Below are 19,587 nucleotides of genomic sequence, written 5' to 3' on the forward strand. Positions count from 1 at the left end.
GTTGCTCCACCGACGTACTCCTTCCTCCTATATATACCTACGTACCCCCAAACAATCAGATACGGAGCCAAAATCCTAATTCCACCACCACAACTTTCTGTATCCACGAGATCCCATCTTGGGGCCTGTTCCGGAGCTCCGCTGGAGGGGGCATCGATCAAGGAGGGTTTCTACATCATCACCATAGCCCCTCAGATGAAGTGTGAGTAGTTCACCTCAGAGCTACGGGTCCATAGTTATTAGCTAGATGGCTTCTTCTCTCTTTTTGGATCTAATTACAATGTTCTCCCCCTCTCTTGTGGAGATCTATTCGATGTAATCTTCTTTTTACGGTGTGTTTGTTGAGACCGATGAATTGTGGGTTTATGATCAAGTCTATCTATGAACAATATTTGAATATTCTCTGGATTCTTTTATGTATGATTGGTTATATTTGCAAGTCTCTTCGAATTATCAGTTTGGTTTGGCCTACTAGATTGATCTTTCTTGCAATGGAAGAAGTGCTTAGTTTTGGGTTCAATCTTGCGGTGTCCTTTCCCAGTGACAGTAGGGGCAGCAAGGCACGTATTGTATTGTTGCCATCGAGGATAGCAAGATGGGGTTTTCATCATATTGCATGAGTTTATCCCTCTACATCATGTCATCTTGCTTAAGGCCTTACTCTGTTTTCATTAACTTAATACTCTAGATGCATGTTGGATAGCGGTCGATGAGTGGAGTAATAATAGTAGATGCAGGTAGGAGTCGGTCTACTTGTCTCGGACGTGATGCCTATATACATGATCATACCTAGATATTCTCATAACTATGCTCAATTCTGTCAATTGCTCAACAGTAATTCGTTCACCCACCGTAGAATACTTATGCTCTTGAGAGAAGCCACTAGTGAAACCTATGCCCCCTGGGTCTATCTTCATCATATTAATCTTTCAATACTTAGTTATTTCCTTTGCTTTCTACTTTGCTTTTATTTTACTTTGCATCTTTATCATAAAAATACCAAAAATATTATCTTATCATATCTATCAGATCTCACTCTCGTAAGTGGCCGTGTAGGGATTCACAACCCCTTATCGCGTTGGTTGCGAGGATTTATTTGTTTTGTGCAGGTACGAGGGACTCGCACGTAGCCTCCTACTGGATTGATGCCTTGGTTCTCAAAAACTGAGGGAAATACTTACGCTACTTTGTTGCATCATCCCTTCCTCTTCGGGGAAAACCAACGCAGTGCTCAAGAGGTAGCAGACGGACACGGGGAAGTAGTTTGAGGTAGCATTGCATGGCGACGCCGACGAACTTCGAGGCGGGACGGACGACGTAGGCGACGGGGAAGATTGGCTCCTCGACGCCATTCGAGGTGGGGAACCACGAACTCGCCGGTGGCGACGGACGACACCACCATGTCGGCGGCGGCGAGAGAGGAGGGGAGAAAGGGTTTGGGTGTAGAATGAGATTCAAGTGGCGCGGGGTAGATAGTGTCTCGTAGAGCAGTGACGGTCGCGAGGAGTAGCCCACACCACCCAAGTATAAGCATGGGAGGTAGCTACGTGACCAAATATAGTTGTGGCACGCGACTGCAAAAACCCGCCACCCTCGGTTAGAAAATATTTGAAAACGGTTGGCGCCTGGCTGCGGAATATAGCTATGGCGGGCGACTAAAGCTGCCCACCACACGTGTGCGAGGGAATTGTGGTGGGCGCAGGACTTCACCCGCCTCAGTAGCTTGCCAGTCGGGAAGAAATTAGAAAACACAAAGTTGTGGCGGGTAATCTTCGTCGCCCGCCACAGCTACTAGCTTAGCAGTGGCGAGCGTGCTTTAGGACTCGCCACTGCTTTCTTTCAAAATGAACTTTGACGTGTGCCACGCCCAGCCTGTCACTATTTGGAGTTCACCTATAAGCCAAATCATTTTTGAATTCGCTAACTTATTTCAAATTCACTATTTTTTGAATCCAAATCATTTTTGTGCTAGTGACGTTTGAATTAAAATTAAACTGAATCAATATAAAATAAAATAAAATAAAATGAGTGCTCTCTCGCTAGCTCTTCTATACTTGCGCCAGCTGGGCCAGGCCCATATTGCCCATGCTACGCTAATAGCAAGCGATGCGAGGTCCACTTGCCCGAGTGAAGAGGCTCTGACCCTTGCCAAAGTCCCCCTCGCCCTCGCCTTCTCATTTTGGGGAGCCCGTGTCGGTAGTTCGCCGGATATAGTGCAGAGGCGGCCGCGGAGCCTGATCGTGTCATTCCGGGTATGTAACTACTCCTGCATTGTGATCTCCGCAGCGACTGAGGGCGGGGATGTGGTGGCGGAGAAAGAGGTTGGTGGCCGGTGGGGAGGGTGTGGCGGGGAGGCCGCGGGGTCGAATCGAAGAGGGAAGAGGGCGGACAAGGTGAGAGGGAGAGGGAGATGAGGCGGCGGATCAGGTGGACGAAGATGGGACACTGGAGTTTGAGACAAGCCGGTGTAGGGGGACAAAGAGATTATTTGCATTTCTATTATCTCACTCATTTTCTCTCTTCAAATTCACAGGATGACCACCTACATTCTCCATGAGGGACATGCTATCTTCAGGATCGGGATGGACCTCCACCATCACCATGAGAAGGGTCTGTTCAAACTTCTTCAAGTGCGACCGTCCTTCCGGCCATCTATTCACCCACTGCCAGGTAGACCAGGCGGCGGGAATGCCTGGGGAGGTGGGGGCAGGGACGGGGGCAGGAAGGCCTGGAGGGGAGGGGTCGAGAAGGCCTGGGGGAAGGGGCTGGAAGGCCGGCCTGGAAGGGGAGGAGGAGGGTAATGTCATGTGCGTGCAGTTGCCATGGCAACTGGAGTATGCCTACTGAAAATATGGTCTTTTAAGTGGTATATATCTTGGGTGCTAGGACTACTGCAATGTTATTATACAAGATGCATGCAAATAGTCGCAAGAAGATATGGGGTGAAATAGAACTAATATTTTATACAAACTTGTATACTTATTTATTTTTATTGTTATCTACTATACTATTAAGGAGTATAATTTTAATGTTACTTGCTATAGTTAATCACATAATTTAGTTGGTATAGTTAACAAGTGTTCTTCGTTGTGAGTTGTAATGTATATGACCGGTCACTTTATTTATGCTAAATTTGAATTAGGTGATCTTACATAAGTTATCTCTAAAAAGATTGTGACAATTGAAAAAATTCCATATGGCACACCTATATATTTGTATGTATGTGCAAATGTTGATGTATAGTTTATTTTCATTAAATATCATGTGAGAGGTGTTCGAATAATGTCCAACTAATATTTTAATAGTGATATCTAGTGTATTATTATGTGTGCATATTTCTAGAACCTGGAAATTGTATCATTTGCAAATGTGCTTAAAGTTAGATATAGTAATAAATTCAACATATGCATTGTATTGAAAATAATCACTAACGGACGTAGCATATCACCAATTCAGCTATGCTTACATACAATTTATTTATTTGGTATGCCCATCTAGACATTTGGTTTCATTTGGTCTTATATAATGAGTTCATGCCAGTTTTTAAAATAAAAGGCGTACATACTAAACTTAGAATCTATCTATCGAAGAGAGGCTAGTGGGCTAACTTAGATCATTGTCATCTGTCGGATTCACTATTGCCTAGCAAATTTTTTTTGGCAAACATAGTGGTTAAAATACCCCCACTGTAACTCTATTTTTTCATTAATAATGATGAACAGTTACATATGGTTGTACAGCTTGAAAGATCAAAAATGTAAGATCTACAAGTAATCTAGCCATGATTGCATACCCTGTTTCAAGCTAGGTTTAGCTTTCTTTATGATGGTGTCAAAGTGTTCCTTGAAGCATGCAATACAGCAATCCATGTTCTTGGTCTTGTTCTCAAAACTATGTTGTTCCTGTGTTTCCATAAGCTCCAACATCCTGCTATTAGGAATTCTTTGAAACATTAGGTGTTATTTCTTGTCTTCCCATCCATTAACATTTCCGTGAGGTCATAAACAATGTTCCATTGGAATCCAATCCAACCAGAAGTTCTGACTGAAATCCCAACTAAAAAATAGGTTCATTAGATGCGCATTAGGTTCATCCTCACATAATACACATCTGCCAGTCTCTATGTTGAAGTTCTTTCTCAATAGAAGGTCTCTGGTATTCAACCTATCTTGCAATAATAGCCAAAAGAATTTTTTTGTTTGGGCAATGTGCATGGCTTCTGGATCCATTGGAAGGGTTTTGGAGCATCAGATGGATTTCCAATGTATTCCAGGTAGATTCTTTGTTAGAATATTTGGTATTATTCCAATAAAATTGCCAGGTGTCCATGGTGGTAGAGTTTACTGTGTCATCAATCATTTCCATAAGGAAATTGAACCAACAAGAAAGAGGTATACACATCATCATCATCACATTTTGCTGCTCAACCGCCGCCTCGATCAGGTGATGTGGTCTATGGCCAGAATGAAGAGGAATGGAGACAGTGGGTCACCCTCAGGGACGGGCCCAGAAATTCAAAATTGTTTATTCAAATTTTAGAAAAAACAGAAGTCTATAGCCTTCCTTTTGGTGTATAATCAATTACAGAAGCATATTGTACTAGTTCTAAACTATATAAAAGATACCACATAATATATTATAATCACAAAAAATGATCATGACTTGGTATTGTTCAACATATCATGGCAAAATCTAAAATATATAGAGGATCGGAAATAGTAAATGATAAAAAAACATACAAATCACAAGATAACTTTGCGATCCTTGATGCTTTGAAAATGGGTGATGATGTCCTCATCCTTAACTTGCAAGAAGAAATCTCTTTCAATGAATGTGACCAAGCAATCATTCAAGTATTTTTGCCCCATCTAACTTACTTAAGCTGTGTTTGGTTGGACTTTTGTATCCAACTTTTGGCTTTTCAAAGCTATAAGCTAGCCAAAGGGTGGAAATGAGAAGCAGAAGTTGTAAAAGTTGTAGCTTCCTCGTAGTGCAATTGTCGCAGTCGGTGTACCCCCAACTTCAGCTTGGCGTTTTTAGCTGTCCCCAGATAGTTGCGTGGTATTTACCCACCTTTGCCACTGGTAAGTGGAAAACCTTTCGATTTTTCTCTCCCAGCGAACGTGAACCCACCACAACGACATGGAGGGCCTCGTCCCCGTCTCTTTCCACTCGTCCAGAGCGCGGGCAGCCGCCGCAAGCGCCACCGCTTACCCTCGGCCGTCGGCGCCGCCGCCTACCCTCCGTCGTCGGCGTCCCCTCTTGCGTCCGCCGCCACGCCGGACCCTCCTCTGCCCCGCCTCGAGCGCCTCCCTCGAGCAGCCGTTCCCCATCCCAGCAGCGTCGTCGCTCCCCGAAGCCGCTCCAGCCCAACAACACCGCCCCCGCACCTACGCCGGTGCTGCCTCCCACGTCCGCTGCCACACTGGACCCCCTCTACCCCGCCTCAAGCACTTCTCTGGATCAGCCGCCCCCATTCCAGCAGGGCCATCGGACCCGGCAGCCGCCGCTCCTACACAGCAACGCCGCCCCAGGAGCTACGCCGGCAGGTAGCAACCTCCTTCCTCCTCCCTCCTTCCTCCATATTCCCTCATCCCCCTCCCTCCCTCCATCATCTTGTGTTTGTTCAGTACACGGTATGGAGTATGCTTGCAAGGTGTTTGTGAGAATGCCTATAGGAAGAATATTGTTCGTTGTATAATGTTCTGTCGGTGCAAGAGGGAGATGTGTGTACAGAATGGTTAGTTGGCATGTGATTCATTGTTAGATTGTACATGGATGCCATATTTTCACATGAGGGCAGGAGCGATACATGCCCATGGCGTTGTTGTTTCATGTTGTCGTCAGTATAGAGTTTCTTGTCTGTTTGAGATCGAATACACACGACTCTTGACCTCCTGTGCTCAAAGATTGCAGGTAAAATCTGGCGATCTATGTAACGACAACAAGAGAGTTTGTGAAGCATTGCATATAAAGTATTTTCTTGAAGAACATTGCATAGCAAAGTTTGCCTTCAAGATTGTTAATTCAGCATGATTGTTGGCTTGTTGCATATGAGCTCAGATGGTAAATGAGCGATTGATGAAAGCTAGGAGATCACCAGCAACTTTAGTGTTTATTAGTAGTTGAGCTGATTATGGTCAGATTTCTTATACAACTTATCTAATTAATTTTTTGTCTTGTCATTGGCTCAATTGGATCCAGAGCTACATTGTATATCATGCGTGTATGAAAATAAATTGCTCTCAGTGTTCTATGACCAATTAGCATATAAACAGTCTCTACGGCCAATTATAATTGTGCGCCTTGATCATCGTGCCCAAAATAATACACATTACATAAAGAAACGGAGGGAGTATATGTCAATTAACTTGCATTATCAGTGTTCTGCGGCCAATTAGCATATAAAGACTCTCTCATGCTCTCGGGCGCATTAAAGACAATTCATAGTCAAATCTATAGTTTCACAGTTGTTTCAACCAAATAGCTTTCAGCTTTTTCACAGCTGAAAGTTCACAGCAGCTTTCTCACAGCTCACAGCTCACAGCAGCTTTTTCAGAATCTACAGCTCAACCAAACACAGCCCCTGCCTAGCGCCTGAATTCAGTTTGACAGTGATAGATAAATTCAGTTAGAACACGGACTATGAATCGGCATGAGAGGAGAGAGCCCAATTTCTGGGTCAAAGGATTAGTACATCTAATTAGTGATTATACCTTCGATAGTTGAATTCATGTTGTGGCTTTGAAATTAGATCGATTCCTGCTATCCTGCTACCCGCCACCTACAAGAAAGTTCCAAACCAAAAGGGGCAGGGGATTAGGGATTCAAAGATGTATTTGTCGGTCGCGTCAATGCTGCAGTCACCGCCACGTGTACCTGTGATCGATCAGGCGACAGCAGCTCTGGATCGTGGCCATCGTGTGGTGCCGATCAGGCGGTTCGTGGCTTGGCCGCTTGGGTCGAGAACCAGAGAACAGGGGCGGCGCTGCCGGTTCGTGTGCCTGGCTCTGATAGATGGAATTTTTTCTGGGCGATGTGTGCGAGTGACTTGGGCCAATGGGCCATGTCGTCGTATTGAGGAGAAATAGACAATGGGCTGCCTCCCTTTTTGGGCTGAAAAGTTTAACTTACACACTCCGAAGTGTCAGTATCGGTTTTCCTTATATAACACAGTATATAGATATATACATAGTTTTTCACAAAAATAATGGGTATTCAAGTGAATACCCTTGAATTGAGGTGGGCCCACCACTGGTCGCCCTGCCATAGCCCGCGGTGATGGATGATTCATGCACCCGCCATGCCATTCAGTGAGACCGCCGAGGAGGTTGTAGCAAGAAGTCGGGCCAGCAGTCGCGCCACCACGTGCTAAACCCAAGCTTCTGGAGTAGTTTGAGTAGGAAATCCATGATACCGTGTCAAACACCTTCGCAATATCTAGTTTCATGAACAGACCTCGTGTCCTATGGCGATGGAGAGCGCGCACGGTGTTCTGGACGAAGAGGAAGCTGTTGTGGATGCACTTTGTTTTCAGGAAGGATGTCTGCACCGGGGAGACTATGGAGTGGATGACGGCCGCTAATCTAATGGAAAGGACCTTGGGGATGAGCTTTGCAACTGAGTGTATTAGTGAGGGAGTCCTGGATTAGGGGGTATCCGGACAGCCGGATTATATCCTTTGGCCGGACTGTTGGACTATGAAAATACAAGATTGAAGACTTCGTCCCGTGTCCGGATGGGACTCTCGTTGGCGTGGAAGGCAAGCTTGGCAATACGGATGTGTCGATCTCCTTCCTTGTAACCGACTCTGTGTAACCCTAGCCCCCTCCGGTGTCTATATAAATCGGAGGGTTTTAGTCTGTAGGACAACATACAATCATACCATAGGCTAGCTTCTAGGGTTTAGCCTCTCTGATCTCGTGGTAGATCAACTCTTGTACTACTCATATTATCAAGAATAATCAAGCAGGACGTAGGGTTTTACCTCCATCAAGAGGGCCCGAACCTGGGTAAAACATCGTGTCCCCTGCCTCCTGTTACCATCCGCCTTAGACGCACAGTTCGACCCCCCTACCCGAGATCCGCCGGTTTTGACACCGACATTGGTGCTTTCATTGAGAGTTCCACTGTGCCGTCGCCGTAAGGAAGGATGCCTCGTCTCGTTGTTAAAAACAACATTACCGCCATGGGAGCCCTGGCTATCGGCCAAACTCTCCGGCTAGGCAGTTTCATCATGACCGCCCGTTCGGCCGCTTCGCCGACGATGACTTCTCGGGTCATCAAAAACAGCCTCCACGTCGGCTCAGAATTTGCCGAGCAGATGGATCCAATGGAGCTCTCTTCCCTAAACGAGCTCTTGGATCGTATCGCTGCCTTGGGAGTCGCTACAGACTATGATCGGATTGGGCTTAAACCCAATCAATGGGAGATTAATTCTCCACCGGTCACCCATCATATTGAGGTGGTGGAGGAATAATGCGGTGATTCTTCCTCTATCTTGAGGACTAACTATGTCCGGATTCCTGAACTCTCCAAGTCGGACACCCATTTACGGGAGGACATCACCCAAGCCCTGAACCTAGAGTCAGGTAGCGGGCCAGACTTATCGGGCAACATCCCGGAATCCGAACTTCCAAGATCGGAAACTCCTCGGCCCCTGGGTCTCAGATCAGGTAGGGGTTCGGACTCAAATCCACCCACCCACCCAGACATAAACGATCTTTCCCACATCAGGCAAGAGCCTCATGAAACAGTACATCATTATTGGGCCATATTCCTCCTTGTGATGAACAAGGTTAAGGACTGTCGCGAGGAAGACGCAGTCTCATTTTTCTGCAATAATTGCACGGACAAGGGAATCCTTAACGCCTTAAGTCGCCGCGACATATCACGCTTCGCTGACTTGGCGTCCATAGTACAAAAGTACTGCGGGATGGAAAGCGCCTGGAAAACCGAAACGAAATTTTGGGATAATCCGACTCGGAATATACACCCAGTCCGAAGTAAAAGGGTGCACTATCATAAGACACCCGAGTTAGTTACAAAGAAACAAAAACCCTCTACAGGGCATGGAACCGTATTGGAGGGATGGCTCAACGGCCCCTGCAAAATTCATAGTACAGCGGATACCACACCAACACACAGCCTTAGATCATGTTGGGTACTCCGGCAGGTGGCCAAAAGTGGTGAGGATCTTCTCATCCCAAATACCACAGAGCATCATCCCGTAGATAACAATACGGTATTAACAGTCTTCGAAACCTTCGCATCAAATAATAGGCTCAAGCAAACACTCCGCAGCCTTGCCGAAATCTTCCACGTGGCAGCAATGAACCCATGGAGTGACACGGCTATTACCTTCAATGCCAGTGACGAACCTAAATTCTGAACAGCCCGAGCACCAGCTGCACTGGTCCTCAGTCCAATTGTGGATGGCTTTTGACTCACCAAAGTACTCATGGACGACGGCAGTGGATTGAACCTCATCTATGAGGAAACTCTTCAAAAAATGGAAATAGACTAGAACCGCATTGAGCAAAGCAGCACAACCTTCAGAGGAATCATCCCCAGTCGGGAAGCATGCTGTGCCGGGAAAATCACACTAGATGTGGTATTCGGCACGTTGGAGAACTATATGTCCAAAGAAATTACATTCCAAGTGGCCCCGTTCAGTAGTGGATACAACGCCCTTTTAGGACGGGAGGCGTTCACGATCTTCCAAGCCATACCCCACTATGGGTACAAGAAGCTCAAAATGCCCGGGCCCAACGGAATCATCACTCTCGCTAGTGATCCGGACACAGCGCTCTGTGCCGAAAACAAAACAGTCGCATTGGCCCTCGAGGCATTGTCCGAAGCCCTTTCGGCCGAGGAGTTAACTGCGCTACGCTCCACAGTGGACAGGGACGACGTGATACTTGACAAGAGATCCAAGTCCACCTCTTTTAAACCAGCGGATGAAATAGTCAAAATCCAAGTCCACCCAATGGACCCTACAAAAACAGCCTCCATCGGGGCACAGCTAAACCCCGCCGTGGACGCCGCACTACGAGAGTTCCTGCGCGAGAGTTGGGATATATTCGCCTGGCACCACTCAGACATGCCAGGAATCCCATGCAGGCTGGCCGAGCACAGCCTCAATATTCTAAAGGGATTCAAGCCGGTCAAGCAGACTCTTCGGCGTTTCTCTGAAGCTAAGAGACAAGCTATGGGAGAAGAACTAGCCAAGTTATTAGAGGACGGATTCATTAGAGAAATAAAACACAGGGACTGGCTAGCAAACCTGGTGATGGTACCAAAGAAGGACAAATCCTCACGCTTGTGTGTCGATTTTAAGGACCTCAACAAGGCTTGCCCAAAGGATCCCTTCCCCCTCCCCTGCATTGATCAAATTATCGATGCTACCGCAGGACATGAGTCAATGTGTTTCCTCGACGCATACTCCGGCTACCACCAAATCAAGATGGCGGAGACCGACCAAGCCGCAACGGCATTTATCACACCATACGGCCCCTTTCGTTTCAACACAATGCCTTTCGGGCTCAAAAACGCCAGCGCAACATATCAGCGCATGATTCAGACATGTCTGGAGAAACAGATCGGCAAAACAGTAGAGGTATACATAGATGATGTGGTCGTCAAAAACAAACACGTCGACTCTCTAATAGACGACTTGAGGCTCACATTCGACAACCTCCGAAAATACGACATCAAGTTCAATCCAGAAAAATGTGTTTTCGGCGTACCAGCCGGAAAGCTCCTGGGCTTCATTGTCTCCAGTAGAGGAATTGAAGCTAATCCGGCCAAAATCCGAGCTCTGTCACAGTTGGCTACCCCAACAGACCTCAAACAAATCTAGAAATTAACTGGATGTGTGGCGGCTCTAACCCGCTTTATCTCCCGCTTAGGAGAAAAGGCATTACCCCTTTATCGCCTCCATCGGTGCACCAAACACTTCGAGTGGACGGACGCTGCCACAGCCGGATTGGAAGAAATAAAAGCCATACTGGCAACCAACCCAATCCTGGTCGCGCCAAACATCGGTGAACCAATGCTGTCGCACATTGCGGCAACTCATCAGGTTGTAAGCGCAGTGCTCGTCGTCGAACGAGAAGCGGACGGACATAAATTCCCCCTTCAAAAGCCGGTATGTTATGTATCCACTGTCCTCACTCCATGCAAGTCACGGTACCCACATTATCAAAAGATAGCCTATGCGGTATTCATGGCATCCTGGAAGCTGCGACACTACTTTCAAGAGTGTTCGATTACAGTAGCCTCGGAAGTGCCACTTAATGATATTATAAACAACCACGACGCCACTGATACGTCTCCGTCATATCTATAATTTTTATTGTTCCATGCCAATATTATTGAACTTTCATATACTTTTTGGCAACTTTTTATATTATTTTTGGGACTAACATATTGATCCAGTGCCCAGTGTCAGTTCCTGTCTGTTGCATGTTTTTGGTTTCGCAGAATATCCATATCAAACGGAGTCCAAACGGGATAAAAATGGACGGAGCTTATTTTTGGAAAATATGGAAAATTCGGAAGGAAAATCAACGCAAACCAGTGCCCGAGGTGGTCACGAGGCAGGGGGCGCCCCCCCTAGGGCGCCCCCTACCCTCGTGAGCCCACCGTAAGGTGGTTGACGCTCTTCTTTTGCCGCAAGAAAGCTAATATTCGGGAAAAAATCACGGCGAAGGTTTTAGGCCAATCGGAGTTACGGATCTCCATATATATACGAAACGGTGAAACAGAGCCAGAGGAGAACGCAGAACCAGAGAGAAACAAAGAGATAGATCCAATCTCGGAGGGGCTCTCGCCCCTCCCATGCCATGGAGGCCAAGGACCAGAGGGGAAACCCTTCTCCCATCTAGGGAGGAGGGAAAGGAAGAAGAGGAAGAAGGGGGCCCCTCTCCCCCTCTCCTCCGGTGGCGCTGGAACGCCGCCGTGGCCCTCATCATCATCATCGCGATCTTCACCAACACCTCCGCCATCTTCACCAACATCTCCATCACCTTCCCCCCTCTATCTACAGCGGTCCACTCTCCCGCAACCCGCTGTACCCTCTACTTGAACATGGTGCTTTATGCTTCATATTATTATCCAATGATGTGTTGCCATCCTATGATGTCTGAGTAGATTTTCGTTGTCCTATCGGTGGTTGATGAATTGCTATGATTGATTTAATTTGCTTGTGGTTATGTTGCTGTCCTTTGGTGCCCATCATATGATTGCGCGCGTGGATCACACCATAGGGTTAGTTGTATGTTGATAGGACTATTTTTTGGAGGGCAAGAGTGATAGAAGCTTCTACCTAGCATAGAAATTGATGCATACGGGATTGAAGGGGGACCAATATATCTTAATGCTATGGTTGGGTTTTACCTTAATGAACATTAGTAGTTGTGGATGCTTGCTAATAGTTCCAATCATAAGTGCATAGAATTCCAAGTCAGGGATGACATGCTAGCAGTGGCCTCTCCCACATAATACTTGCTATCGGTCTAGTAACGTAGTCAATTGCTTAGGGGCAATTTCGCAACTCCTACCACCACTTTTCCACACTCGCTATATTTACTTTATTGTTTCTTTATCTAAACAGCCCCTACATTTTATTTACTTGCTCTTTATTATCTTGCAAACCTATCCAACAACACCTACAAAGTACTTCTAGTTTCATACTTGTTCTAGGTAAAGCGAACGTCAAGCGTGCGTAGAGTTGTATCGGTGGTCAATAGAACTTGAGGGAATATTTGTTCTACCTTTAGCTCCTCGTTGGGTTCGACACTCTTACTTATCGAAAACTGTTGCGATCCCCTATACTTGTGGGTTATCAAGACCTTTTTCTGGCGCCGTTGCCGAGGAGCAATAGCGTGGGGTGAATATTCTCGTGTGTGCTTGTTTGCTGCATCACTAAGTAATTTTTATTTGCTGTTCTTAGTTGTTCTCTATCTTTAGTTATGGATATGGAACACGAAATACCAAAAAAATTAGGTGTACTTTCTCCTCATGGAGATGGGGAACCTCCTAAAACCCTCGATGTTGGTTATGTGAAAGATATTATGTACTACTTTAATAATCCTGAGAAAACCCCCATTCAATTATGTAATGGGAGTAACGTTGGATCAACGTGAATACTTTAGGGATTACCGCTTGGCACAAAAAGGGAAACTATTATGGGGTCAAATTTATATATTGAAGTGGTATGTTGGACAACTATGCTCGGAATATGATTATACTTGTTGCTCTAGGATGAATTCTCCACACCTCCCCTTTTCATGCAAATTTAATGATAATGAAACCTTGGCTTCTTATGCTAGAGGTATATATGATTACTATGATGTGGAACAAATAGAAGAATTTGTTGCTTTTATGGGTGCTTATGAAATTGAATCTATGTTTAAAAAGTTTGATGATATTGATGATGCTTGTTATAGATCTGAAAATTTAGCTATCCTCAAATATTGCTATGAGAATTATGAATACAATTACGAAATTAATGCGCTTATTGAGAAAGTCTCCGCTGTCCAAGAAGAGACTAATATTTTGCAGGAGTCTATGGAAGAGGAAATTGATGAAACTGTGAGCCCATTAGATGAGAAAGATGAGGAGAAGAGCGAAGAACAAAAGGAGGAAGAGCGGATTGATCACCCGTGCCCACCTTCTAATGATAGTAACTCTTCGACTCATACATTGTTTAATTTCCCTTCGTGCTTACCGAAGGATGAATGCTATGATAATTGCTATGATCCCGTTGATTCTTTTGAAATATCCCTTTTTGATGATGCTTGCTATGCTTGTGGCCAAGATGCCAATATGAATTATGCTTATGGAGATGAACTTGCTATAGTTCCTTATGTAAAAAATGAAATTGTTGCTATTGCACCCACGCATGATAGTCCTATTATCTTTTTGAATTCTCCCGACTACACTATATCGGAGAAGTTTGCACTTATTAAGGATTATATTGATGGGTTGCCTTTTACCGTTGCACATGATGATTTTGATGAATATAATATGCATGTGCTTGCTGCTCCTACTTGCAATCATTATGAGAGAGGAAATATCTCCACCTCTCTATGTTTCCAATATGATAAAATTGCAAGAAACTGTTTATACTATGCATTGGCCTTTACTAGGTGTGCATGAATTGTTCTTTTATGACATGCCAATGCATAGGAAGAGAGTTAGACTTCGTCATTGCTTGATATATGTTGCTTTGTGCTCGCTACTAAATTACAAATCATTGTTAATTAAAATTGGCTTTGATATACCTTGGGATCCGGGTGGATTCACTACTTGAGCACTATATGCTTAGCTTAATGGCTTTAAAGAAAGCGCTGCCAGGGAGACAACCCGGAAGTTTTAGAGAGTCATTTCTTTCTGTTGAGTGCTTTCATATAGTTTAAAAACAACAAAAATAAAGAGGGGAACCCAAAACTTTTTCAAAAAGGAAAGTGAAAGTGAGAAAGACAAGCATTGTTGAAGTGGGAGCTAGCCTTGAACTTTGTTCATGCTCACAGAAACTTTGTGAATCTTGATTACAGAAACTTTTCAACAAAAATAATTATCCCCTTGTACAATTCCATTGTATTATAAAAATAATGTGCCAATGTTTGCCTTTAGGATGTTTACATTTGCTTGATGGTTTGTACGGTGCAGGACAGAAACTTTGGTTGTAGTGCGCGATTTTACATTTTTAGCTGGAACGTCAAATGGTTCTGATTCTCTTTGAACTGTTTTCCTAATTTTTATAGAATTTTGCACGTATCAGAAGTATGGTAAATGTTCAGATTACTACAGACTGTTCTGTTTTAGACAGATTCTGTTTTTGATGCATAGTTTGCTTGTTTTGATGAAACTATCAATTTATATCAGTGGATTAAGCCATGAAAAAGTTATATTACAGTAGACACAATGCAAAAAAATATGAATTGGTTTGCAACAGTACTTAGAGTAGTGATTTGCTTTATTATACGAACGGATCTTACCGAATTTTCTGTTGAAGTTTTGTGTGGATGAAGTGTTCGATGATTGAGAAGGTCTCGATGTGAGAAGGAAGAGAGGCAAGAGCTCAAGCTTGGGGATGCCCGAGGCACCCCAAGTAAGTATTCAAGGAGACTCAAGCGTCTAAGCTTGGGATGCTGGGAAGGCATCCCCTCTTTCTTCAACAAGTATCAGTATGTTTTCGGATTCGTTTCGTTCATGCGATATGTGCAATCTTGGAGCGTCTTTTGCATTTAAGTTTTTCTTTTTCTTTTTATGCACCATGCTGGTATGAGATAGTCCTTGGTTGATTTATAGAATGATCATTGCACTTCACTTATATCTTTTGAGTATGGCTTTATAGAATGCTTCATGTGCTTCACTTATATCATTTGAAGTTTGGATTGCCTGTTTCTCTTCACTTAGACAACCACCATTTGTAGAATGCTCTTTTGCTTCACTTATATTTGTTAGAGAGTGGGAATATCTTTTGTAGAAAGAATTAAAACTCTCTTGCTTCACTTATATCTATTTAGAGAGATGACAGGAACTGGTCATTCACATGGTTAGTCATAAAATCCTACATAAAACTTGTAGATCACTGAATATGATATGTTTGATTCCTTGCAATAGTTTTGCGATATAAAGATGGTGATATTAGAGTCATGCTAGTGGGTAGTTGTGGATTGTAGAAATACTTGTGTTGAGGTTTGTGATTCTCGTAGCATGCACGTATGGTGAACCGTTATGTGATGAAGTCGGAGCATGATTTATTTATTGATTGTCTTCCTTATGAGTGGCGGTCGGGGACGAGCGATGGTCTTTTCCTACCAATCTATCCCCCTAGGAGCATGCGCGTAGCACTTTGTTTCGATGACTAATAGATTTTTGCAATAAGTATGTGAGTTCTTTATGACTAATGTTGAGTCCATGGATTATACGCACTCTCACCCTTCCATCATTGCTAGCCTCTCTAGTACCGCACAACTTTCGCCGGTACCATAAACCCACCATATACCTTCCTCAAAACAGCCACCATACCTACCTATTATGGCATTTCCATAGCCATTCTGAGATATATTGCCATGCAACTTCCATCATCATCATATACATGACTTGAGGATTCATTGCCATATTGCTTTGCATGATCGTAAGATAGCTAGCATGATGTTTTCATGGCTTGTCCGTTTTTTGATATCATTGCTACGATAGATCATTGCACATCCCGATACACTGCCGGAGGCATTCATATAGAGTCATATCTTTGTTCTAGATATCGAGTTGTAATATCGAGTTGTAAGTAAATAAAAGTGTGATGATCATCATTATTAGAGCATTGCCCCAGTGAGGAAAGGATGATGGAGACTATGATTCCCCCACAAGTCGGGATGAGACTCTGGATGAAAAAAAAGAGAAGGCCCAAAAAAAGAGAAAAAAAGAAAACAAAAAATGATAAGAGAAAAAGAGAGAAGGGGCAATGTTACTATCCTTTTACCACACTTGTGCTTCAAAGTAGCACCATGTTCTTCATATAGAGAGTCTCTTGAGTTATCACTTTCATATACTAGTGGGAATATTCATTATAGAACTTGGCTTGTATATTCCGATGATGGGCTTCCTCAAATGCCCGAGGTCTTCATGAGAAAGCAAGTTGGATGCACACCCACTTAGTTTCAGTTGGAGCTTTCATATACTTATAGCTCTAGTGCATCCGATGCATCGCAATCCCTACTCACTCACATTGATATCTATTAATGGACATCTCCATAGCCCGTTGATACGCCTAGTTGATGTGAGACTATCTTCTCCTTTTTGTCTCCTCCACCATCATATTATATTCCACCTATAGTGCTATGTCCATGGCTCACGCTCATGTATTGCGTGAAAGTTGAAAAGGTTTGAGAATGTCAAAAGTATGAAACAGTTGCTTGGCTTGTCATCGGGGTTGTGCATGATTTGAATATTTTGTGTGGTGAAGATGGAGCATAGCCGGACTATATGATTTTGTAGGGATAACTTTCTTTGGCCATGTTATTTTGAAAAGACATGATTGCTTTATTAGTATGCTTGAAGTATTATTGTCTTAATGTCAAATGATAGACTATTGCTTTGAATCACTCGTGTCTTAATATTCATGCCATGATTAGACATACGATCAAGATTATGCTAGGTAGCATTCCACATCAAAAATAATCTTTTTTATCATTTACCTACTCGAGGACGAGAAGGAATTAAGCTTGGGGATGTTGATACGTCTCTGTCGTATCTATAATTTTTGATTGTTCCATGCCAATATTATTCAACTTTCATATACTTTTTGGCAACTTTTTTTATTATTTTTGGGACTAACATATTGATCCAGTGCCCAGTGCTAGTTCCTGTCTGTTGCATGTTTTTGGTTTCGCAAAATATCCATATCAAACGGAGTCCAAATGGGATAAAAACGGACGGAGCTTATTTTTGGAAAATATGGAAAATTCGGAAGGAAAATCAATGCGAACCAGTGCCCGAGGTGGTCACGAGGCAGGGGGCGCCCCCCCTACGGCGCGCCCCTACCCTCGTGAGCCCACCGTAAGGTGGTTGACGCTCTTCTTTTGCCGCAAGAAAGCTAATATTCGGAAAAAAAATCACGGCGAAGGTTTCAGGCCAATCGGAGTAACGGATCTCCATATATATATACGAAACGGTGAAACAGAGCCAGAGGAGAACGCAAAAACAGAGCCAGAGGAGAACGCAGAACCAGAGAGAAACAGAGAGATAGGTCCAGTCTCGGAGGGGCTCTCGCCCCTCCCATGCCATGGAGGCCAAGGACCAGAGGGGAAACCATTCTCCCATCTAGGGAGGAGGTCAAGGAAGAAGAGGAAGAAGGGGGGCCCCTCTCCCCCTCTCCTCCGGTGGCACCGGAACGCCGCTGTGGCCATCATCATCATCACCGCGATCTTTACTAACACCTCCGCCATCTTCACCAACATCTCCATCACCTTCCCCCTCTATCTACAGCGGTCCACTCTCTCGCAACCCGTTGTACCCTCTACTTGAACATGGTGCTTTATGCTTCATATTATTATCCAATGATGTGTTGCCATCCTATGATGTCTGAGTAGATTTTCGTTGTCCTATCGGTGGTTGATGAATTGCTATGATTGATTTAATTTGCTTGTGGTTATGTTGTTGTACTTTGGTGCCCATCATATGATTGCGCGCGTGGATCACACCATAGGGTTAGTTGTATGTTGATAGGACTATGTATTGGAGGGCAAGAGTGACAGAAGCTTCAACCTAGCATAGAAATTGATGCATACGGGATTGAAGGGGGACCAATATATCTTAATGCTATGGTTGGGTTTTACCTTAATGAACATTAGTAGTTGTGGATGCTTGCTAATAGTTCCAATCATAAGTGCATAGAATTCCAAGTCAGGGATGACATGCTAGCAGTGGCCTCTCCCACATAATAGTTGCTATCGGTCTAGTAACGTAGTCAATTGCTTAGGGGCAATTTCGCAACTCCTACCACCACTTTTCCACACTCGCTATATTTACTTTATCGTTTCTTTATCTAAACAGCCCCTACATTTTATTTACTTGCTCTTTATTATCTTGCAAACCTATCCAACAACACCTACAAAGTACTTCTAGTTTCATACTTGTTCTAGGTAAAGCGAACGTCAAGCGTGCGTAGAGTTGTATCGGTGGTCGATAGAACTTGAGGGAATATTTGTTCTACCTTTAGCTCCTCATTGGGTTCGACACTCTTACTTATCAAAAACTGTTGCGATCCCCTATACTTGTGGGTTATCACCACAGGCCGGATTGCCAAATGGGCCATTGAGCTCCTCCCGTTCGACATAACATACAAACTCCGGCAAGCCATTAAATCGCAAGTATTGGCCGACTTTGTCGCCGAATGGACGAAAGCCGAACTACCTAAAGAGTACGGCGCCTACTCCAATTGGATCATGCACATCGACGGCTCCAAAATGCTGGCTGGTCTGGGGGCTAGCGTCGTCCTGACATCCCCAACCGGAGATACAGTCCAATACGTACTGCAGATACTGTATACAGACTCCAACAACGCAGCCGAATAAGAAGCCATGTTACATGGTCTTCGGATGGTAGTTTCCATGGGCATTCAACGCCTGGAGGTGCGTGGGGATTCGAACCTCGCAATATCCCAAATAAATGGAGACTTAGATGCCAAGGATCCGAAGATGGCGGCCTATCGAAGTGTCGTCCTAAAGATGTCAGCTCGGTTCGAGGGGCTCTAATTTCACCATGTGGCTTGGGAAAACAATCAGGCGGCGGATTTCCTCGCCCGTATCGGCGCAAAACGCGATGCAATCCCCCCAACATCTTTTTGGAGAGGTTGTTTAAGCCATCAGTGGTATGGGAAGGGGACACCGGTAACAATAGTCCGGACCCGGCCAAAATACCCGATGCCGAACACTCTGACATAATCGGAGGCTCTACCACCGAAATAACACCTTCAGCCCACGTAATAATGGCCATCATCGCCCCGTGGACAGAACCATTCCTAGCCTACCTAACTAGGCAGGAACTTCCCGAGGACCAAAATGAGGCACGCTG

This window comes from Triticum dicoccoides, chromosome 7A, assembly GCF_002162155.2.
Source record: "Triticum dicoccoides isolate Atlit2015 ecotype Zavitan chromosome 7A, WEW_v2.0, whole genome shotgun sequence".
Lineage (NCBI taxonomy): Eukaryota > Viridiplantae > Streptophyta > Magnoliopsida > Poales > Poaceae > Triticum > Triticum dicoccoides.